The sequence below is a fragment of the Mytilus trossulus genome, chromosome 8 (assembly GCF_036588685.1).
Source record: "Mytilus trossulus isolate FHL-02 chromosome 8, PNRI_Mtr1.1.1.hap1, whole genome shotgun sequence".
NCBI lineage: Eukaryota > Metazoa > Mollusca > Bivalvia > Mytilida > Mytilidae > Mytilus > Mytilus trossulus.
The window spans coordinates 50,166,891-50,192,471 of NC_086380.1; the positions used below are offsets into that span (position 1 = coordinate 50,166,891).

A 25,581-nucleotide genomic window follows, 5' to 3' on the forward strand; every position below is an offset into this window, starting at 1 on the left:
CTCTACTGGATCATGATTCGTAACTATCAGATGTTCCTCTGGCTCTACTGTTTCGACTGCCATAATTCCCATGAGCTCTGGTACATTTTGGTTACATGACTGTATTATTTCCGAGGAACTCCACATATAATGAGAAATACATGGAATTAAACAGTATGTATATGGAACTCGATGTTGACGCTATTGATGTGTACTAAGATCGCGGTGTGAACGTGGTATGATCGTAGTATTGTCGTGGTAAGAGCGTGCTATGATTGCAGTAGAAGCGTGATAAGATCGTGTTGCAATCAGATAAATCGTGAAATGGTCATAGTGAGGACGTTATAAGCGTAGAAAGATCGTGATGAGTGTAGTGAGGTCGCAGAAGAAGCGTGGTGAGAACTTGGTATAATCCTAGCGGAATCGTTAAAGAAGCGTAATGGGGACGTAGTAGCAACGCGAAAGAAACAAACATATATTACCTTGGCTGTATTTGGCAAAACTTTAAGAATTTTGGTTCTCAATGCTCTTCAATATCGTACTTTATTTGGCTATTTTAACTTTGTTTCACTAGTTATGAACAATGAACAAACAGGTGAAACAGCGAGCTACTGCTCACTGATGATATCCCCACCGCAAGTGGATAATATTAATAGTGTAAAAATATGCAAGTGTTCGGTAAACAGGAAGTTGTCGAGTGATGAATCTGAAAACGCATCACACGGTATAGCTATCTTACATAAATTCTGAAAACAAATTTCAGAAATCCTTGTATTGTAGTTCCTGAGAAAAATGCGACGAAAAATATTCATGGGACGGACGGACTGACGGACTGACGAACTGACGGAAGGACAGACAGAGGTAAAACAGTATACATTGTACCCCCCTTTTTTAAAGCGGGGGAATAAAAAGGAGTTGGCAAAAACGTATTTGAACTGATAACCGCGACATCACCGCGATCTGAATGTATTTGAGATCGCGGTGAGCATGTTGCGATCGTGGTCTTATGTGACTGGGGCTTTAGTAAACGATATTGCAAAAGATCCAATACTTTACCAAAAAAGGTAAAACAAAATTTCGAAAAAAAAACTTTTTGTTTCTTGTTTATAATATTCAAGTACTGTTGATAGGAGTTCCAAGAACTTTATATACTAATACATACATTTTTTTCAAGTTATCAAACTACAATTGTGATTAGCATGATTAAGACATTAATCTACTTTTTAGCACTATGTGGAAGTACAATCATGTTTTTAGTTTTATTTATATTGATAGTAAGTAGCCAATTTTTACAGATGAATAATAAATCTATTTATTTTGGTTTTTAATCTCTGGTATCAAAAGTAGATCACCTGCAACAGATAGTAATCTACTGATTAAGCCTACAAGATTTGGTGGCATGGAGTCTTCAGAACAGATGATATTTGTACAAATTATAAAACGAATTGGACTAATGAAGCCCCCTTGTTTTTCTCCAAAAACAATTTCAACAAAATTAGATGCATTTCAAGGAAGTCTCAGATTTCAAATACTTCTCGAATCCCAACAATTTTAGAAAAAAGGCCAAATAAAATACGATGTTGAAGAGCATTAAGGACCAAAATTCCTGAAATTTTTGCCAACTACAGCTAAGATATTATATTCCTGTTGTAGAAAAGCCATATTATTTCAAAAAATCTAAAGTTTTGTAAACAGTCAATTAATAAATATGACCATATCAATGATAGTGCTGACTACTGGGTTTTGATACCCTCGGGGAATTATAACTCCACCACCAACTATTTTGTAGTAATGTAGATCCACCAAACCAAACTTAACGCAGATGTTATATTACAAAAAGTTATGCATTTTGAGTAAATCACCTTTGGTGTACATGTATTTGGTGGTGAATCTTCATGAAGTAAGATTTTCCATTACATAACATAACAAATAGACCACTTTCGAGTTCATCCGTCACCGGCAAAAACTCGTCAATTATGCACGCCTTTATGACGTCATTTACCAGATAGAGGGGCTCGCCTGTATCCCTGCACTATTTACGTTCAGCAAGCGTCTAAGTGATCGTTTTTGTGCAGGATAAACTAGAAATAATGGTTGCTCTGTAGGTACTTACTGACAATTCCCTAATGACAGCAGTGGTGATTGTCTATTTTCAGAATTCAATTTGCCGAATAATTCGTACAATAGAGAATTATAATTTTCCAACCACTCGCTCAACATTGTAAGGAAGTGACGACGCCCCTAAACGCACAAATGACGGTGATAAAGGGGCGTATAATTGACGAGTTTTTTTCCGGTGACGGATGAACTCGAAAGTGGTCTATTGAACTACGATCCAATTGTTGTAGAAAATGTACGGTTTCGTGTCAAGTTGTTGTCAAATACGTATGTGAAATAGCAGAGAATGGAAACATTAAAAATGCTGATTTGACCATCAAATTACAACAATTAAAAATTACTTATACAAATATAATATAAAGAGATGTGGTATAATTGCCGATTGTTGAGACACCTATTCAGGTTAGTCATAATGACGTGGATGCAAGGCCCTATAACTGACCATACAGAACACGATCATCTTCCAACAATTAACAAACCCATTCCATGAAAACGCCCACATATGACCAAATGTGAAACAATTCAAACTATACATAGTTATACCAAAAGTCTGTAATTATTACAAACTCATGAATGTCACACAATTACAAAGGGGAATAACCAATGATAACCACTGACTAGTAGACTCTTGGCTTGGGACACGTACAAACATAATGTGGCAGGATTAAACATCTTTACCTGAACTCAAACTTTTGATTCCCATACATGTTTTCTCTAAAATAAATGTGAATTTTGGTAATTTTTGATTGGATCCCCAAAACTTAAATATGACACCTTTTCTTTGGGTGAAATGTTGAGTTGAAAACAATTCTATGACAAAACGAAACCGGTCACAATTCAGCATATCTTACAAAAATGAACATGTACAAAGTATGTCACTCATTGTGTTTCCTACTTTGTTCATCCATATCGTTGAGTTATACAATATTCCCATAAGACTTTCTACATAATACTGTTTCCTTAAAATTTACTGTGGCATTTTCTCTTTTTTATTATTATAAGTTATAAAATATTCAAAATTATGACCAAAACCTGCAAAATTTCCTTAAAATTACAAATTCAGGGGCAGCAACACAACTACGGGTTGTCTGATTCGTCGGGAAATTTCAAGCAGATATATCTTAAAAGACTAACATGTTTACCCATTTTCAGATTTGCTCGAGTTTCTATTTAGTTTCAGAAATATAAGCAAAAAACTGCATTTCACCCCTATTTTTTTTTAGCAATTTCGGCCATCTTGGTTGGCAGGTGATGTCGTTGGCCGCATTTCTAAAAATTAGATACCCAAATGATGATTGTGGCTAAGTTTTATTCAATTTGACCCAAATGTTTCAGAGGAAAATTTGTTTGTAAAAGTTAACGACGATGACGGACGACAAGTGATGAGAAAAGCTCACTTGGCCTTTAATGTAATGACATAAAGTAAGCAGAATCTAAAACTTACCTTGCAATTATGATTTTTTCCTTCATCCTGAAAATCTTGACGTGTGTTTTGCTAAACATATTTTTGACTGATTTGTTTAAATTCAATTTCATTGTTAAAATATGAATATAAAGTCGGCAAAATTTATGTACAACACTTTTACTATACTTCCTGAAGACATCCACTATGAGGTTCTTTTAGGGTGTTACTTTACGTATTCTTTTTTTTTATCCGGTTATTTTACATTGCCCTTGATTAATGATTTAAGTTTAATCTTTGTTCTCAGGTCGTAACATTTTAGCACCTCATTTTTCTTTTTTGCTTTGGCCAATTTTTTTCTATTTTCTTTCCCATTGTTTTGTTCTCTGTTATCCATATATACATCCTCATATTTCTGTATAAAGTGATACATTTATTGAATACATGTATTATAAAGTATGTGTATTTGAGTTAAACTGTTTATACATTTAAAATTAATGGATGTGTTTTGGCATGTCTGTTATTTCAAATAAAAGAGAAACTGTCCTGTTATGAGTTTGATAACAATCAAGAATGTTTTAAAGATTTGTAGTTATAATTATGTCTTTCCACTTTTCCGTGGAAAGACCTACTGGTTTTCTTCTGATTATTTGGTCTTTCCACTTTTCCGTGGAAAGACCTATTGCTTTTGTTCTGATTATTATTATTAGGTCTATCCACTTTTCCGTGGAAAGACCTATTGATTTTCTTCTGATTATTAGGTCTTTCCACTTTTCCGTGGAAAGACCTATTGGTTTTCTTCTGATTATTATTAGGTCTTTCCACTTTTCTGTGGAAAGACCTTTTGTTTTTCTTCTGATTTGTTTTTTTCTTCCGCCTAATTTTTTTCTTGCGATAAATATTTGTTTCACAATATGTCGCTTAGATATACTTTTTTCTTTGTAGGAGTTTTCTCCTCAAACACTGTTTCCTTGTATCCACTACTCCTTCGCAACCGTAAAAGATTACGACAAATGTATTTCATAAAATTGCTTGTTATATCCTTCGCATGATTTGTCCCATTTTGACCGAAGCAATATGAACGCTCCATATGAGAGTTATTTACCCTAATGCATTTGATATAAGTGGTATGCATTTCTATCTGCTAAACCATAAATGATAGAGACCTAGAATCTTTTGATTTGAGGTCCTTGGTCATAAAAAAAAGAAAATTAGGTCAAGGTCAAAGGTCAAGGTCATATTCTAATTGTAGAATTTGGCTTATTTTCACTTATTTTCAAAAACTGTATAAGATATCAACAAACTATTCTTACTAAATTGTTAGTTGCGACATGTCGTAACACGTAAATTTTGATTGCTAGTTTATGTTGAACGTGAAAGGGAGTTTTCTCTCCTCTGTTATTTAAAAATACGCGTATGGTGATATAACTCATTACCCATATATAATTAAGACCTATGGTCTTTTGATTTGAAGTCCTTGGTTTATGACCTTGAAATTGATCTCAAGGTCATAGCTTAATTTAACGTTCTTGATTTTGACCTTTGCTTTTACCTCATATGTATGCATGATAAAGCCATGAGACTTTTGGCAAACGATATCAAGCCCTTTCACTTTGAAAAAACAACCGGAAGTGACCTTGTGTAAACCGGAAGTAGCTGTTTATTGTACTTTATTAATATAAAAGTATATAGAACCAGATATTTTTGGAATCAGTGTCAAGTAAATATTCAAATATTATCGGAAATCGCATTTTTCAAACCGGAAGTAAACAATTAATTTTCCTTATTTATATCTTTTTGTATAGAAACCATATATTTTTGCAGAATCAGCCTATAATAAGCTGTCATTTGACGCTGAAATTGACATTTAGAACCAGATTTTAAAATTACCATATCAAAAAAATGCTTACTGGTGGAAAGACCTTCAATTGTTCTCTGAACAATCGGGTTTTCAATTATCTATTTTTTACTTCCGCCTAATTGTTTTCCTTCACTGTTTTTTTTTTCTCAAGATGTCGCTTAGATATTTGGAAAATGATATCGAACAGTTAATACGCTTTTGAAACTGACACCGCTTAACTGAATACGTTCCGGTATAAGAGTTATCTCCCCGAACACTGTTTTTCTTGTTATCTCTAAGACTTTGCAACCATATAAGAAACAGACAAATTTATTTTACCAATTTGCTTGTTATATCCTTAGGATGTTCTGTTTTATTTTGACTGAAGCCGTATAATGATTCCATATGAGAGTTATTTCCCCTTTTGTATTTGATATAAGTGAAATGTACTTTTAACTGGAAAACCATAACTTATGGAGGCCTAGGGTCTTTTGATTTGAGGTCCTTGGTCCAAAAAATGAAAATGAGGTCAAGGTCAAAGGCCAAGTCGTAAAACATTATCTCCCTTATTTATATCTTTTTGTATAGAATTATATACATTTTATGAATCAGCTTTCAATAAGCAGTCATTTGACGTGGAACTTGACATTAAAAACCAAATATTAATATTTTCATATAAAAAAAAGATCCTTACTGGTGGAATGACCATAAATGGTTCTCTGAACAATTTATTTGTTTATTTGCTGTTATTCTCATCATTGTGTCGAATATAATTTTAGAATATCTGCTATCAGGCCGTGTACATATATTTTGTTACATTTTTGTAGTAATCAAAAATATGTTTTTTGTACATGTACATGGATTGAGGCTAGCAGAGAAATATAGGTTCCTACACTGCAACAAGTGTGGTACGATATTTTACAACTAGAGACAGATAAATTTTAATATTTAAAGCGCGAGGCTTGCTGAGCTTTTAAAATGATTAGAATTTAACTGTTGGGAATGGTGAAATATCATAATATACGAGTTACAGTATTGGAATATAATAATTGTAATCAGAAAAGTTTGGATTGTTAATGGAAAGAACACCATCAATATACATGAATGTAAAATTGAATTATCTTGCTTCTTTGATCTTCTAGTTTTTGACAAGTGTCTGACTCATATGAAAATAAGAAAGGCGCAGCGCAAAGTTCGTTCCCATAGGAATGCTCACAGTTTCTGGAAAAAGTCTTGCTCCAAATTCAACAAATATGTTGTCAATATGACACTCCAGCATAATGATTACTTGTTCCTCTGTGTAGCATTATTACCTTTGTTATCCTCTATTAACAGAACATGCCGTATGATATCCCGAAGTAATAAATGTTTAGCGTATGCCATAATTATTTTCGTTGAAGAGCATTTTGATTATTTTTTGGAGACGATTTTTCAATTTCACATGGGGAATAATTGTATACAGGGTTGAAAAATCAACAATTTTGATAGAACTAATTTCAGAAAAAGATCGAGATTTAAAATTATCCAGAAGTTCTTTCGAATTGTTTAGAATTCACAAAGGCTTAATATCACTTCACTAGTAAATAGTTTCACAGTTTTTCATTTGCTTTGCAGCCCTGTTAGCACGTGCATCTAAACATGAAAAAATCTGCCATGATAAACAATGACAACCCTCCACCAGAGACCGAATGACACAGACGATTAGCGACGTTATGTCTGTATTACCGCGCTGTATAATGAGCAAAACACAGACATCAAACCAAACGCTAATAGACCATGTCACCTTTCGTGAAAAAACATGCGCCCGACGTTAAAAAGGCACCTGCATAATGTGGTGAGGTGAAACATGCTTGCGGGTGCGGCAATCCCCCTTCTATGAGGCAGTAATTTAACAACACAACATTCTAGTAAGCATGCTAAAACGTTCAAACCCGCTGCATTTGTTTGCACCTGTCCTGAGTCAGGAGCCTTTTGTTCAGTGCTTGTCGTTTGTTAATGTGGTTCTTAACTGTTTCCCTTTTCTAGTTTTTTTTAGGAACAGAACTGTTGCCATGTAACAGGTCATCAACGAACCCCTTAAAAGGTTTTAAAAGGGGTTCTTAAATTGCATTAGAGCTTTGCACTCTCTTTACTCGATACCTCGGATTAAATGTTCCCGTTCTGACTGAACGTGGCTGCGTACTTGTAAATCACAAACAGCCACACAGACGTCCAACACTGGGAAATGTTTTACTGCCAGTCGCAAAACCAAGCGTGACAATATTTATATTCCCGATTCATCCTTGGGGCGATTTGTTTTTTGGAGTATAGAAACTAAAAATGTACCAGAATCCAAGCCATATCAAAAAAAATACATAGAAAATAAATGTTATGTGAACTTAGAGAAATTTAACAATTATTGTCTTTATCCTGCAATTTATTTTGTACATTTTTTCCCATCTAAATCGTTTTTGAAAGAAATCGACATGACTTAAACGCGGCCCACAATGAAGACCCCAAATTGAACTGTGACATAAACAGTAATTTGACATAACCGTTTGCTCGCAACAGAAACAGGATACCAGGAGACTATAAACGTCTGGTATACGTACATGTATATCGATTCGTGTTGTCTGTACACCTGTATTAGTATTGTAGAAAGGTCCATTGCTGGATAAATGTCTGTTAATGCTGGCACCTTTTAAGAAATGCATTTAATCATTATTAACATGAATGTTTCTATGGTTAAGACAAAATAAGAAAAGACGTGGGGTTATGAAACACTACGATTATGAGGTCTTGCTTTCAGATAAAAATACTGAGAACAAGGCAAACAGCGAAACCAGGAAATGTGAGAAACAAAGAAATACCTTCACTTTGAAGGCAACAACTTCGTAATTTTTACACGGCATTCCCACTTGTTACAGTTGTCACGTGATTTATTGTTAATTTGTCGGCTGATTAATCAGGACATATAAAACGCTGGATGTTAGAAAATAAATGAAAATTGCGTCTCATTAGTAGTTCTCTTGTGGAAATGTCTAATATAAACATCGCCATGAGATCTTCTTGGTTTAAAAAAAAAAGTTTCCTCAACATACTCCAGTAAATTGAAATCCCCCATCAAATTTTATAAATACAGACATTTCCGGGTCGAAACGGGGTCCAATACTATTTATTTGTGTATTTTCCGGAAATGTCACTTGTCTAATCTGTTATTGGTGGTATAACTATAAGCATTTGCCTCTTTTTTATATATTGCAGCCGACCGTAATGGATGCACGTTAGAAGCTCGCTATATTTTATGTTTGTTTTGTACATAAGTTTGATTCACTAAAAAAAACAGGTAGCAAGTGTATAACATCGTTATATTCTGTACATTAATAGACACCCATGTTGTGTGCTATGAACCCTTCTACATTTATTTATGGATACAATTTCTGGCTTCCAAACTCAAAAATTACATTTTGCCACGTAAATAATGCTTTTAGTCTATTAAATTAAATTACTAGTTTAACCACCCAAAGTGTCAATAGTATTGTGCCTAAGGGAGGAAGGACCCTAGATCGTGTATAGTGTTCATATCTATTGTTTGACCTATAGGGTTATAATTGTTTATTGATGTGATATTTCAGCTTGTCTTAGTCTACACTGTGTATCATCGCCCCCGGAAATTGGGTACTAACGAAGCGGAGAGAAATAGAAAAAAAGTAAACAAGTTAAGAATTCATTCAATTTAAAGCATTTCCATTCATTTGATGAGGTTACCGCTTAAAAAATAATTTTCTGATATATAATTCTTTAATTTATTAGGCCGATAAGTACCAAATTAAGGCAAGATTTTGTGTTATACTCCAAAACTTGCCACTTAGTACCGGTTAATTTCGAGGTCGATCGTCCTCTGTCGCCCCATTGTCAAGATATTGAACTGTTTTTCATTTTTTTCCAGACACGTTTTTAGATTATTATAGTGTGGCATCATATTTACTAAAATTTGTTGACAAAAAGATGTTTTTTAAAGAATATAGACCATAAGAAATACATTGTAGGGTACGACAACTTGCTCGTGTTGACAAATTTACTGTATGGCAACTTGTTTTCAACTGTATGGCAACTTGCTAATTTTAAAATATTTATATGCCGTCCTTTCAAATAAAATAAAGTATTAAGTACAAATATCTAATAATGCATTTGATAAAAATACCATTCGCTTGGCAGTATTTAAGATGTATACACAATATAAGGCTTTAACACAGTTCTATTACATCTTTTACATACCAGATGTATACAATTTGAATACGACAGATACAAAAGCAAGTAAATGTTGTAACTTTCGAAAAGGCATGTCACTGTTTCACTGACCTGTTGTTATGCCCCTGACGTACTGCTAAGTGTAACTCATGTCTGTGCGACCCGTAAAATCAAATAACATCTAATACGAACTGGTTGAAATATTTTTCAATCCTAACGGTGCATACTCATAAATTCTTATGGAAAATCCACGAAAATATAACGGTTGGTTTGATAGCGTTCATTTATTTATTTGCCCTCGTAAACAGTTTTGTTAAAATCGGTAAATTCCTATCGTGAAAGAATAACTTGGGTACACCTTTTAACATCGGCGTGCTTAAGTTGCACTTTTTTCTTCTTATTAATCAAAATGATTTTAATTTTAGCATCTGTCTAAAGATTATATTATTTACACACACACACACACACAATTTGGGATAACTGTTTATTTTGAAACACAATTAATTCACATTTATATTCATCCAAACAGATCAGGCCGAGATCCATACGGCCATGCCTTTATAAGTTTTAAAACAGAGAAGGTGTATGTGTTTGAAAACAAATAATCACGTGCTGCTACATTTTGTAACGCAAATATAAGTCTAATTTGTATGAATTATATTAATTTCAATTGGCACAATATCACATTAAAATTTACTTAGAAATATTATACATAATAATCTTGAAAATGTACTAAAATGAGAATTCGGACGAATACAATCCTTCTCACTACCTCTCTATATAGCTATCTACTCCTTTAACTTTAGGTCAAACAGTCTTAGCAACCGTCTTTTTTATAGTCACACCCCCCCCCCCCCCTGTACCCCCTGTAAATAAAAAGATTGATTGAATTTGCTGAAACTAAAAAAGAAATGCAATCTTATTTAAAAAGAAACAAGAAAATTAATTCGAAATACAATTCACGATTTATTTCTCTTAACTTTCAATGAAAAAAATTTCTTTTTACAAATGAATCATTTCAGAAATTAAAAAAATAAGCAATGCATTGAACCCAGCACATACTTTATGTGTCCGTCCGAAGTCTCGATCCTGTCGTTCGATGGTTGTCGTTGGTTCATCTCTATCATATTTGTTGTTTTTCATAAAAAAAAATGTTGAGTTAGGCCGTTATTTTTTTTGTCAGGGCTTTTTATAACCGACTATAGGGTACTATTTTTCGTTGTTGAAAGCCGTACGATAGCATATAATTGCTTGCATACACTTTAATTGATCCTGTTGGATAGTTATCGTATTTGCTATCATACCACATCTCCACTGTTTATATTATAAAAAAAACCAGCACCAACAAAAGATGATTGGTCGGGTTTTTTGTTTTTTATTAAACTTACAATATTTCATCCTAACTACAAATAACAACAGTCGTTAGTAGTATAACGATATATGAATGTATTTAGGATAATATGGTTAAAAAAAACCTTTTTGGACAAAGTCGAATAGCGGTACACAACGACGACTTCTGAGCGGAATTAATTGCATATATTTTATAATATTTGATATGAAGTTTATTTTGTATATTTGTAAGCCTGTAAAGCTTTGATATCGACAGAATATCGTCACTTAGGAGATAACTGTATTGTATTTTAAGCTCCGACGGCATCAATTGGGGATTTGATGGTCTTAAATTAAGTTTACTGGCGACGCGTTAGCGGAGACAGTAAACGGGTATTTGCGACCATCAAATCCCCAATTGATGCCGTCGGAGCTTAAAATACAATATTGTTATCTCCATTCTAATGAAACTGACAGAAAACAACGGTAAAACATGTATTTAAAATCTGTCATATGCCGTCTGCGCTTGCGCGTACGTCCCATAGCATCAATTGTCAATTGATGCCATGTATATAAGTGACGTTATTCAATCAAAATGAACGTTACAAACGTTGTTGCATTAGAATTGATATTATCTATACACAATATATTGGAAGACGCCGTACAGACAAAAGTTGTTATTTTGCAATTCGCCGTACAACGTCCTGCAATTCGCCGTACAATAAACAAGCAATGTTTTTGTCCATATTCTTTAAAAAACATCTTTTTGACAACAAATTTCAGTAAATATGATGCCACACTATAATAATCTAAAAACGTGTCTGGAAAAATAATGAAAAACAGTTCAATATCTTGACAATGGGGCGACAGAGGACGATCGACATCGAAATTTTCCGGTACTAAGTGGTAAGTTTTGGATTATAACACACAATCTTGTCTTAATTTTGTACTTATCGGCCTAATAATTTAAAGAATCATATATCAGAAAATCATTTCTTAAGCGGCACCCTCATCGAATGAGTGGAAATGCTTTAAATTGAATGAATTCTTAACTTGTTTACTCTTTTTCTATTTCTCTCCACTTCGTTAGTACCCAATTTCCGGTGGCGATGATACACAGTGGTCTAGTGGCAATCTAGAGCTTTCGATCTGTACTTACTGTCTTTTTGTTGTTGGTATATACAAGTACCCGGACACGTTCACTCTGTGTAGTATTTGTATTCATCTGACGAGTTGAGCTTTTTTCAACTGAGTTTTATAGTTTGTTCTTATGGTGTATTGTTACACAACTGTCACAGGTTAGGGAGGGTTGGGATCCCTCTAACATTTCTAATCCCGCCACATTCTGTATGTATGTGCATGTCTCAAGTCAAGAGCCTGTAAGTCGGTGGTTGCCGTTGGTTTATGTGATACTTACTTTTTTTTCGTTCACTTCTTGTACATAAATTAGGCCATTTGTTTTCTCGTTTGACTTGTTTTACATTGTCAATTCGGGGTCCTTTATAGCTGAATATGCGGCTCATTGTTTGAGGCCGTACGGTGACCAATAGTTGTTAATTTCTATGTCATTTGGTCTCTTGTCGAAAGTTGTCTCATTGGCAACATACCACATCTTCTTTTTTATCTTTACATTGTGAATGTTAAAGAAGGTTTACTATGTTGACCTCTAAATGTATATTTGAATTTGAATTGCACCAACATTGACTGATACTTTATAGGAGCAACTTTTATAAGCGTTTGCAATAAGCTTTCTACTTAAATTTTGATGTCCAAAATAGCGAACACAGTTTGCAGCACCTTTTAAAACAGGAATATAGATAAAAGGCATTTCAAGAGATATTCATCTACTGTAATTTCACATCATATTCTACAAGATTGCAATTAATATAAATTAAACACACAACATGTGGTTTATGTCACGAATATGATCTCTACATTGTTGACACGATTCCGCCCTACTTTCCTCGTTATAGATGCACCTTGTAACTATAAATGCACAATTCAAGATCAAAACAATAAAGGGAACAGCTGATCACACACACACACCAAACATTCGACTCTTCCGAAAACATATGTGTACAAACAAACAGAAATGAACAACCTAGGGTCAAGATAGCATCATTTGATACGGGCTTACTTCTGTGGAGTTTTAATTCCGCGAGTGTATCACCACCCCAGAAGTCAGAACTTCTGACATGAATTATCATTGATATGGTCATAATAATAAATTAACTGTTTACCAAACTTTTGAATATTTGAAATACTAAGGCTTTTCTACCTCAGGAATAGCTGTATTTGGCAAAACGTTTAGGAATTTTGGTCATCATGCTCTTCAACTTCGTACTTTATTTGGCCTTTTTAACATTTTAACCTTTTTGAATTCGAGCGTCACTGATGAGTCTTTTGTAGACAAAACGCGCGTCTGGCGTATATTCAAAATTTAATCCTGGTATCTAGGATGAGTTTCTTTTCAGTCTGAAGATGTTTCGTGTTTCACTTGATCTCATATCCGATGTAAGTGCATGTTTAATGTTTAATGTTTCGTGTTAGGTTTTGTATTCTCTTGGTTTAAATCTATATTGTCCATCTTCTTTTCCATTTGTTTATTTATTCTTTTCTTTATGATTTTGATTCATTTTGTGTGTCTCTGATTTTTTTTTATCTCGTTTTATAAGGAATGATTCAGTGGGATCTTTAAAACAGTGTTACAATGTATCAGAGTTTTTGATTTTTATCTTTTGTTAGTTATACCTTGACTCGGTTTAGAACGAATGAAACTGAGCATCGAGCTTCCATGGTGAAGGTATATCCGGTAAAGCGCATCGGACGCATGAAATTGATAACGTTTTGTTATCATATTTTTTTACGGAATTGATTTTCAATAGACCGTCCCATAAAAATTATTTCCTTTAAATGCAGTCACCGAAATTAGAATGTGCATGTATTTTTCATTTACCTGTGTATATTATGAAACCGTTTTTTTTTAATAGTGATTATTTTCTAAGGATTGTTAAATATATCGTGGTGGTGTCTTGTCATGGCTTTGTTTGGGCTTGTTTGTTTGCCTTTTGGCCTTGAATGTTTGTCCCTTATAATTTTATTTAATGTGTGTTTGCATTCGGGTGTCGCCGGTCGTATTTGTTTCAGAAAAAGGGAGGAGGTTTGGTACCATTAAAACGTAAAATCACACTGCAAATGATTGCACCTGTCCTAATGCCTAAGTCAGAAATCTGATGTGCAGTAGTTGTCGTTTATTTATGTAATGTATACGTGTATCTCATTTCTCGGTTTTTTTTATATAGATTGGATCGATGGTTTTACACTAGCGGTTTTTGGGGCCCTTTATAGCTTGTTTTTTTTGTGTGAGCCGAGGCTCCGTGTTGAAGGCCGTACATTGACCTATAATGGTTTACTTTTATGAATTGTAATTTGGATGGAGAGATTTCTCATTGGCACTCATACCAAATTTTCCTATATCTATGTAGGACGACATTATTCAACGAGTTCTTTAATAAAGTATTACATGTACCATGTTTAATATATTTTGTTTTATTATCTATACTAGCGTTATTTGAAAGATGTATTTCATTGGACGCCTTCAATAGCATGTAAAATTGGGAAATTGGAAATGTGTCAAATTGACAACAATCCGACCAAAGAGCAGTGTTATATGTTTTCTTTTTTGAAGACCGATCGGGATTAAAATATAACATGGTGAAATTGTTGGTTTAAATAATTAGATTAAACCAGATATTTGCATGTTCACAGTCAATGACTTACTCAGCGAACGTTTCGTTTCGATGGCAGAATTGTACAGGTCCCTGATATAGTTAAAACTTTATTTAAGTGGCGAAACATTTTGGAGCTCATCGTTTAGACACATTAAGACTATCCTTATTTATTTTTTATGTCTGAAAGTTCACCTCTAGATGCCTTCATTTTTCACGACGGGTAACACATGTGGCTAGGAACTGCTTACCCTTCCGAAGCCCCTGAGATCACCCACAGTTATTGGTCGGGTTTTTGTTGCCAAGACTTTAGTTTTCTATGTTGTGTCTTGTGTAATATTGTTTGTCTATCATTTTCTTTTTTAGCCATGTCGTTGTCAGTTTATTTTCGATGGATGAGTTTGAATATCTCTCTGGAATTTCGCCCCTCTCTGCACCTGCTTTTGAAATACAGTTTAATAGCGATATAGTGAGAATTTAAAAACACAGGACCGTTTTAAACACAAACTGCAACTTCTCTAAATCTGCTAAGTTAATAAAAGAACAGCCCCATGTTGCATTTATTATATATTTAAGGGGCATAAGTCTTTAAAAAAAATCGATAGTCCACAATTATAGATCTTGTCTGAAATATTGCTGATATTAATATGTAACAGTATGAAATTAATAACAATCTGAGAGGAATTGTACCCATGGCCTACTTCGATTCGTCCAACTCGGGTTAGTAGAGTCTGTCGAGTTTTCTCGACTGACAACCAAACCACCCGAGTTTGACCTTTTGAACCTACCGGAGTTAACTCTACATCAACCCTGGGTCGGGGCAGGTTTAGTCGAATTTCAAGATGGCGTTAAATAATTGCAACAACAAAAAATAAATTGTTTTTGACAAAATATCGCCGAAGAAAGGGGCTTACAATGGGAATTTATGTTTGCCTGTATTATTGAATTAAAAAATATAGTTCATGCGTGTATCAACTGTCGGTGATTTTTATAAATTATTATAAAAAAAATTCTCGGAACGATTTTTTTCTCAGTATTTTTCGCTACCAAACTTGTTTTTATCAAAAGCACACGGGATTAGGACTTCTCTTACTGACACATAAATGTATTTCATTTTTTATTTTAATGCTCAGTAGATACATTTTTTTTTCATTCCCCTTTTGATAGTCAACTCGATCGAAGAGTTTTGACTTCGATTCGGAAAGGTTGCGCACATGCGCATTAGCAATGATTTTTCAACTCGAGTCAACCCGAGTTGGAAGAATCGAAGTAGGTCCCTGAGAGCGCTAATGAGGCCATTTTTTTTTTTATAAATTTGATATTTCTAAGGGATAAAACTCGTTAAAAAAATCAATCGTCCACCATTCAAAAAATTGTACGAGGTATTGCTGATATTAGTATTATTTTTTTAAATATCCTGCAAGAATTAAACCCTTGAGAGCGCTAACAATGCCATTTTCCATAAGTTAAATATTTCCAAGTAACATATTTCTTAAAAAGGGACATTAAAAGTAAATTGGCCACAATTTAAGGTCGTGTCAAAGATATTGCTGTTATAAATCTATTATAGTATAAATTTTATAAAAATCTGGCAAAAAATGTACTCGTGAATGATTTATACAGGCCGGACTGATGGACGCCCGGAATTCCATTTCCCCTATAACGTGTTACACGGGGCACAATAGAAATGAGTATGAGGAATTGCAGAACATATCTTACTAATTATTAATAATATAAACAAAAATTGATAAGAAACAACATTTAAAATGTTTAAAGTCAAAATTTGAAAATAAAATACATAATTGTATTCCACAGTGTTGAAATACTTTGTTTCCGTTTCTCTAACTGTACTGGTATACATTGTTCCTGATGATGTTAATAGTTATCACATTCGTCATAGTGTACCAATGGACGTGATTCAGGTGGATTTCTTCGACCTTAATGAAAAAAAATTATTTATGACAGAACCGATTTAAATTTATTTTTAAACTCAATTATAAACATCAAAAAGCCGATGACAAATATGATGTATTAAAACACAGAAAGCGTGCAACAAATGCAATAACATGAACGGTACCATTTTTGTCAGCACCAGATGCGCATTTCGACAATCAATGTAATTTCAGTGATGCTCGAGTCCAAAAAATTTTAAAATCAAAAAATTATCAAAAGGATGAAGAGCTATAAACAAAAGAGGACAAAATAAGTTTGACCAAAGCCGGGCAAGGTATCACAGCTTTGCATGAGGGAGATACATTCCTTGCAATGTAACAGCAAATGTTAATAATATAAAATCCGTACTTTCATGCCAGTACCGATGTACTGGCTTCTGGGCTGGTGATACCCTCGTGGTCTATTAGTCCACCAGCAGAGGCATCGATCCAGTGGTAGTAATAACATACATGGTTCTATTATGTATGCATGCAGTGCGCAGACGCTAAGCTATATAAATGTTACAGGTAAACACATTCTAAAATCTATTTTAAATCTAGACTTCACTTGATAGTTTTGTAAATCATATTCAGGGAAATGTTTGTATATCTGTTAAACTAGACGCCCACTTAAAGAGAAAAAACAAAAGGTTCTTCTTAACCATGAATTTCTGTAGGAATTCGTTTAAATTTTAAAAGCCTTTCCTATCGATATTGACAGTTTCTAAAAGTAAATAGATAAATAGATACTTTTTTTCTCTAAAAACTAAATAGAAGTTTATAGAGAAACCTACAATATAAAACCAATACAATAGTTGAGGTAAACAGATGCAGTGCAATATTATAAAATAACATGTATTTCACAATAAATACATGTACATAAATGGTACAACAGTAACTGTTATACTGCATAATTGAGTGGACAGATTAATTTGGTGAAAATGTCATTATTTAAACATAACTCCTCATTGGATATCAACCGTCCTTTCACGTACCTTCAAACGAATTATTCTATAAAAATCCGATATTTCGTTATGGAAAACAAATCTTCTAAATCTTTCTTTAAACACAATATACATTCGTAACTTAAAGGTGATCACAATTTCGTATCGTAAGGAATTATAGGCAACCTTACGGCCTTCAACAATAAATGGCACACCATGGAAGATATGAAACAATTCAATTTCGAAAATGAACGAGCAGATATTATCAACATCTACTTAATTAGTCTCAATATGTCTAAATATCTTTATAAAAAGTATTCAAAAGGTATTGCAAAATTATTCCTTTTCATGTTTTTTTTGTTATATGGATACAAATATAAGTGATACATGTATTAATACAATATTTGTTGTAGTATGACTAATTTAAAACAAAACAATTTTAAGAAAAGAAAAAAAAAACGGAATGGACTAACGACAACATGTGAACTAAAAGTTATTGACTTAAAGACACACACATATAGAATATGGCGGGATTTATAATGTTTGGAGGCACCAGACCTCTCACTTACCTAGGATAGTGTTGTAGCAGTAAACATAAGAGAAACTATCTTTGAATATTTTTTTTCTTGGTATTAATATAAATATAGTTGTTATAGTTGGTTAAATTAAACTAGCTGTCAGTAACTGCGATCGAGTACTCTCAGGTCTGTACTTAGTGTCTTTGGTTTTAGGAGATGTACAAGTACCAGGCCACGTTCACTGTGTGTTTTTGTTAAATTTATTCCTTTGTGTATTCATCAGATGAGCTGAGTCTTTATCAACTGATTTGTATTGTCTGTTCTTATGGTGTACTGTTAAACCTCTGTCCCCGGTAAGGGGATTGGGCGCCCGCTTACATGGTTAACCCCGTCACATTTATGTATATGTGCGCCTGTCCGAAGTCAGGGGCCTGTAATTCAGTAGTTCTCGTTTGTTGCTAAATTACATACTTGTTTTTCGTTCAATATATTGTACACTGTTTGACATTTGTCATGTCGTGCCCTTTAGTATCATCATGATACTTTAATCTTATAAAAAGTGATATATCTTTTGATTGACAAACGACAAAAGACAGAGTTTTATATCAGATTTGACTACTGATTACAGAATGGCATTAAGTATATATTTGAACCTAGCTGCGTTTGATGTTTAACGCCACTTTCAACAATATTGTGCTATTTAGTTGCGTTTTTTTTAAATTTTTGGAGTGCACAGAGAGAACACTGGCAACTGTCCTTCAATAGCATGAATAGGAAAATTGACAATCAAGTCATTAAAGATTGAAATCGAGTGGTACACCTGCCCCTTGATTGATCAAAACCATAGTGTTGATAGGCTAGTTCGACTTCTTAGACCATGCGGCCCCTTTAGCTACACCTGGTGAGTTTTAATAGATAACATGCTAAACTCAAAATTTTCAGTAATCATGTAATTTCAAAATTGCTAAGAAAAAAAATCAAACTTACAGTGTAGTAAAAGTTCAATAATTCCAAACGCTATACAGAGACAAAACACAAAAAATCCAATCCAATACTCAAAATATTCCATCTCCTGACAATAGATATCAAGTCAATATATATAAATAAATTATTGACATATAATTATCCGTTATAAATGCATATGGTAACATCTTGACAATAGTTTTAAATGAAACACAAAGATAAATGTCGACAAGTATGAATGAACAAAAAAACTAATGAAAAAAAACGATGTAAAATCGATACACTGAATATATGTTTAATCCGTCATTGTTTTATTTTCAGCGGAAAGTATGTCATGTTTAACTTTAAAAGAAGATCATATGTAATATAATCATCTAAAGAATATTAAACATGGTTAAATATAAAAAGACACTGACTAATTAGCAGTGTATGCTTATTAATGCCAATTGAAAAAGAGAAAGTACGATTACTATTTGCTTTAATTTACATGCATATTAAATGAACACAGTCAAATTAACATACCATGAAAAAGTCCTGTTGTAGAGTTTGAACAGCAGACAATTTAACCTAACATAAAATGAGGCAGTATTGGATCGAGCTGATATGTAGCTTTGAGACAATCCACCTACGTAATCCTTGAAATAAGTAACGCGGCACCCATTCTATGTTAAGGATATAAGCAGATAACAGTCCATTTTCTTAAATATCTTACAGAATCAACTGGTACAGGCTTATATCTTTTAAAACGTTGTTTAACACGTCAAAAAGGTGAAAAACGCATTCAAATAATAAAAAAAAAAATTTCATCAAGTGTGAAAATTGTTTTGTGAATATTAAACCTTATTTACAATAAAATGTGTTCTACTTGGTAGTCCCTTTAAACAGTAGCTCAACTTAAACATAGGTACTTGAGGACTGGATCCTATTACGAGCCCACTCTTATAGTCATTGTGGGGGCCAAAACAATGCACAAATGGGCCGGGATAGAGGATGGGAGGCATCTCAATAAGTAAATGGTACACCCCGTTCAATCAGATGAACGTTTTTATGTCTGTTAAACATAATATTAAAATGACAGATATCCTCATAATTGATAAAGTTTGAATGGTTATTGCTAAAACATTCAACAAAGTTGAGGTACTATGCAGACAAATTAGAGATAATACTAAATATTTAGGAGGGATACAAGTAAATCTGTCCGGTGACTTTTATCAATTACCCTCTGTTCCAAATAAAGTTATTGGAGATTCTGGTAGCCACTGTTTTAAACTGCCATGGTTTAATGATTGATTTCCACGTAAGGTACAATTGAATAAAATTCATAGGCAAAGTGAAACTGCATTGCTTTAGTGCATAAATGTACTCGAAAGGGGAGAATTTTCCAGTGAAAATGTTGTTTTTTAAAATCTTTAGATCGTCCATTGCCAAGAGTGGGGTAAAAAATGGTTGATTTTATACAGCGATATATTTTTATTCGATTTGATTCCCGCTTAACTCCGATTGTCTCTACGTCTTGAAAACAATCGGCTCTTGGCAATCACCTAAAATATGATTCAAAGTTCGTCCATGAAAGAATTCATTTATGTTTTCACCTTGTTGGGACTAGTCGATGATGATTGTCCAATTACAACAATACAACATAAAAGACATTTCTTAAGCTTATTGAGACTGGCGCGTCAGTTAGCTTTAGCTGGATGTATTTATTCGCAGCTACGTTATGTTTTTCAATGCGTTTCCTCGTTCTACTTAGCGACCGATTCTTATCCCGTTATTTACATTGCTTTGTCTTATTAAACTATCTTATTTACGATGTAAATGAAAACTTAACAATTTACACAACACTAGTTAATACTTATGTCAAATGTTTATTTGAGGATAAATATAATTAACAGCTTGTGTATTATATATTCAAACATGTTCGAGATATATGGTTAAACACATCACTAACTGTTAAAAGTGTGTTTTGCTATTTGAATGAATTTTAATGGACAACTTGAAAGAAGGGAATACAAAAAAATGTTGACCTCACCCTTTTAACAATTGTAGTTTTCCGAACACCGGTTTGTAAATTAAAGAAATCACTTATTAAATTCCTTATTAAATTTTTCTCTTGTCTCTTTGACACATTCCCCATTTCCATTCTCGATCTTATTTTATATTATCGAAATATATTATCCGCCAGGTTTTGGATATAGAAAAATATCATCCGCCATGAATTAGATATACAAACAAACCATCGGCCACGTTTTGGATATAGAAACATATCATCGGCGTTTTTTTTTTATACAGAAACATACCATCGGCCATGTTTTTGATATAGAAACAAACTATCGGCCATTTTTTTTATATAGAAACATATCATCGACCATGTGTTGGATATAGAAACAAACCATCGGCCATGTTTTGGACATAGAAACAAACCATCGGCCATGTTTTGTACATAGAAACAAACCATCGGCCATGTTTTGGATATAGAAACAAACCATCGGCCATGTTTTGGATATTTGCTGCAATATTTGCTGTTAAAAGATGTTATTGTTAGTAAACATATTTAGGGTAAGGAAAAAAAATCTGCTACTTGACTGTTTATAAAATATTACCAGGTTAATATTTTGGTACGCAACATGCGCGTCTTGATTTCCCAATATTCAGACCCTAATGTTTATATCTCTTGCAAACAAAAATTACATTGATTTTATAAAACGGTTTATTAGCAAATTTTAATGACTTCGTTTCGTAGTGGACATTTGTTTAGGGACACACCTCCTGATATTAAAAATCCCATATCAAAAGCTGTTTTTTTAAAATATGTTGGCTCTATACATACTTTTGAATTAGTAAAGAACTTATATATATATTAAGTAACAATAACACGTATTTCTACATTTTTTACGATATTTTAGAGTATAATTGTCTAGGGACATGCCATTTTGCAATATCTTATCAATCTTTCTTAAAATAAACTGTTTTTTTGCTGAAAATTGTTAAATCTAATTCAATGTACTGACTGCACAAAAAATCATTTGCAAAGATCAAATACATTTTTTTCTTAAAGTGGCTGGTACAAGAAAGAACGTTTTTTTATTGAAAAACGCCCATATACACTTTAAGTATCTGATCACTCAATAACCTTTTGACTTCATTCAACAATTAATTTTAAATGATGACGTCAAATGTTTTAAATTGCAAAACTATGTGGTTGTAAGAAATGTCTAACAAATTTGTATATTAAGGTATACGTACAAGGATCCGGCGGGGTTATCACGCCACACCTGAATCATATTGAGTTTAGAAAAATCATGTAGACATACGATTTATAATTTTGATCATGATTTAGTTCACCCAGGCACTTGTTTATTTGGGAAAATTTCGGGTATGTTTTTGCTTAATGGCAACACATCTTGAGACACGAACTAATAACAGTTTTTTAAGTTAATGACGAAATTGATAAAAATTAGTGAAAACACATCAATAAAAAAAGAAGTAATAACAAAAATGCCTAACTTCAAGGAAATTCAAAACGAAAAGTGCATCATCAACATGATCAAATGGAAAAATTAAAATCTTAAATATATAAGCGAATGGAAAACAACGATCATATTCATGACTTGACATTTTCTTATGTATAAAACAATTAATACAGCCTGATTTTATCGCTAGCTAAACCTCTCACATGTATGCCAAACAGCGTTCAGTAATCATATATGTTATAATGATACATTTAATCCTATCAATATATTAAAATTTCTCATATTCTAACTATTAACTATTGATGTAATACCTAATATGGAATTACCTAAATGACCAAACAATATGGCAAAAAAGAAGAAAAAAAAACCCCGCAAAAACAGAATAAGAGAATAAGAACAAAAGCCAGTTTCCACTACTTTAATCAAGTTTTGATATTATGTATTTTTTTTTTATTTTGCTCAGCCTTTCATCATAATAATTCATTGTGAAAAAATCAAATACAAAGCACCTATAAAGGCCAAAAATAAAGCTTTTTTCCCAAAATTCTTTATTTTGGTTTAGAGCGGGTTGGCCGTATTAATCTTTTTAGATATTCAGTATTGTTTCTTGCTATTGTATTAAGTTCTGAATTTTTTTTTATGTGTTTGATATTGATAATGACAATAGTCCAAATCTCCTTTATGTATAAATGTACGTGTGCTATACGCTTACTTTTCGCTATTGCCTTCTCGAATCAGGTATGTTTCACCAATAAGCGTAAACTTGTCCAGTTTTGTGCGCACTTCAAAACCTTTTTTTGTTCTAAAATCATTTGTAATGCCATTACAATTTCCACATAAGTCAATAAAATTCCGGCTGAAATGACTGGGTACCGATATAGTTACTGCGCTGTTCCCGTCCCATGTTACCAAAACTTTACATGTAGTTTCACTTAACGTCATGAATATTTGATAATGAAATATCTAGTTTTATATGGTAGATATATTTTAATTCCATCCACCTACAAATGTAAAAAAAACCTTGAAAAACCAATTAGGAATGAATGCTTCTATTTGTAATTCTATTATGTGTAAAAGTGTCTACAGACGCACAGTTTAAAGGAAGCGTTGAAGTACAAATGTATTACATTCTGAAAATGTTTGCACGATCAACACTTTTATACATTTGTTATGATGTTGTCAAATATCTTCACTGTTTCTTTCGTATCTTCCACCTCTTTTTATAAGAGTGTGTATTTACTAAGGGGCGTAAAGAGGGGGCGGGTATCTGCACGGAAGAACGCGAAATGAAATTGCCATTTCACGATGAATGATCAATTAATAATTTCCTGCACATTGAACTTTTTACTGATTTCACGAAACACGATGAATAACGAACCCTTTTCACGGCTGCACGTGAAATAAAAATGACAAAACACGTTGCACGAAAATAACCCGTTATCACCCTCTTTACTAATTTCTTATCTTTTTTCCATAATCAAAGATTCACTTGTCTCGTGATTGTTTTTTTTTTTTTGTAAGTATATTTTCGATTCACGAGTTTTTACATATTTTGGCCCATAAGCTTATTATATCAATATAGGATTTTAAGATATTACCTTGACAACGTTATTCTTAAACAAGTCAATCTTCGTCTTTCTGACGACTACATGAACAAACCTTGTAAATGAGACTTGTGCATTTCCTCTGTTTTCATTCTTGACTTGAACTTGAAATCTTCATGTACTGCTTGGATTAACATATTGGGACAAAGTATATTTACATGTCCCCATGCAATATTATACTTGTCCGTCAAAAGTTCTGTAATGTGGATCGCCGCTTGCCGAACATGTACAGCTTTCTGGTGATAGAAAATGTACAGAACATATCAAGTTCATTGAATGAAAAATGTACAGCTTTCTGGATATAGAGAATGTACAGAAAATATTAAGTTCATTGAAAGAAACATGTACAGCTTTCTGGTGATAGATAATGTACAGAATATATTAAGTTCATTGAAAGAAACATATACAGCTTTCTGGTAATAGAGAATGTACAGACCATATTAAGTTCATTGAAAGAAACATGTACAGCTTTCTGGTGATAGAGAATGTACAGAAAATATTAAGTTCATTGAAAGAAACAACATATTTGCAAATTATCATACAGCTTTTAGAATGACGTTGAAAAATTTGACTAATTAATAACTACACTAAACTTAAACGATATTTTGTAACCTTTACTACATGTGTATGCAAATTATCTACTAAAATTTATTATCCATAAATAATATAATATAAATTTGAAAAAATAAAACTATGGTTTGTATTTCCATCTCGTTTAACTTTCCTCAATTATAACAGTGATAAAGATATAAAATCGTGCACCAAAATCAAGACAATTTTCTTTCTTTTTCATAATCAGCACTTCATCAGGCTTAATTTTAACCGACGTCAAATCTGTTCTTAAAAAAGAATTATAAAGTATTTAGTAAAAAACGAACACTACAACTTTTTGTTCGATACAGAACTAAGAACGACACGGAAATAAGCTGACCATTTTTGCCATGAATAACGACACAAAACAAATAAAATCAGGTGATAGACTGGCGGTGTGTCAAGTTTAAACGATGGCGTTAACGCTTAGACGTTTTCCAACCATGTGTGGTAACTCTAATGACAAAAACACTTCTGATGAAGTGACAAAAGTAACAACCATGGGTTAATATATTAAGTTTTGAATACACAAAAAAAAAAAAAAACAGTAAGAGCAATGTTATAACAGTCACGTTATGTAATCAATGCGAAAAATAGAACCATAACCCGAAGGTGTGTTGAAACTCAACTGTTCGGTCTTTTATTAGCCATCAAACCAGATCAGATATTTTTTTTTTAAATCTTGAAACCTTTGATTAAAGTCAAATACAAATTGAAAGATGCTGCATTAAATACACAACAGTATCCCCTTTGGTCCAATATAATGAAATTGATCCTCAGATGTGGACAAGTTTTTATTTTTCAAATTCACAATATCTCTAGGTGAAATATACATAGCATGATGTCCTTTTTTATTTTTGCAAACGGTACTTACTGGACCAAACGTTGATGCCATCTCCTGTGTATTCTCTTTTACATCTTCATCTTCCGCTTT

The 25,581-nt window shown here is 33.0% G+C and overlaps 1 long non-coding RNA gene across 2 annotated transcripts; it reads right to left on the reverse strand.

Moving 5' to 3' along the window:
• Nucleotides 1-16,418: 16,418 nt before the first annotated feature.
• LOC134681963 (uncharacterized) lies at nt 16,419-24,248 on the reverse strand. Of its 2 annotated transcripts, none has more exons than XR_010100731.1 (3): nt 24,051-24,248; nt 23,165-23,453; nt 16,419-16,563 (listed from the first exon to the last, which is right to left on the reverse strand). It is a non-coding gene; the product is annotated as an uncharacterized LOC134681963 (long non-coding RNA). The 2 variants fall into 2 exon arrangements; XR_010100732.1 differs by lacking the exon at nt 16,419-16,563 and adding an exon at nt 19,014-19,091.
• Between the last annotated feature and the right edge of the window lie 1,333 nt (nt 24,249-25,581).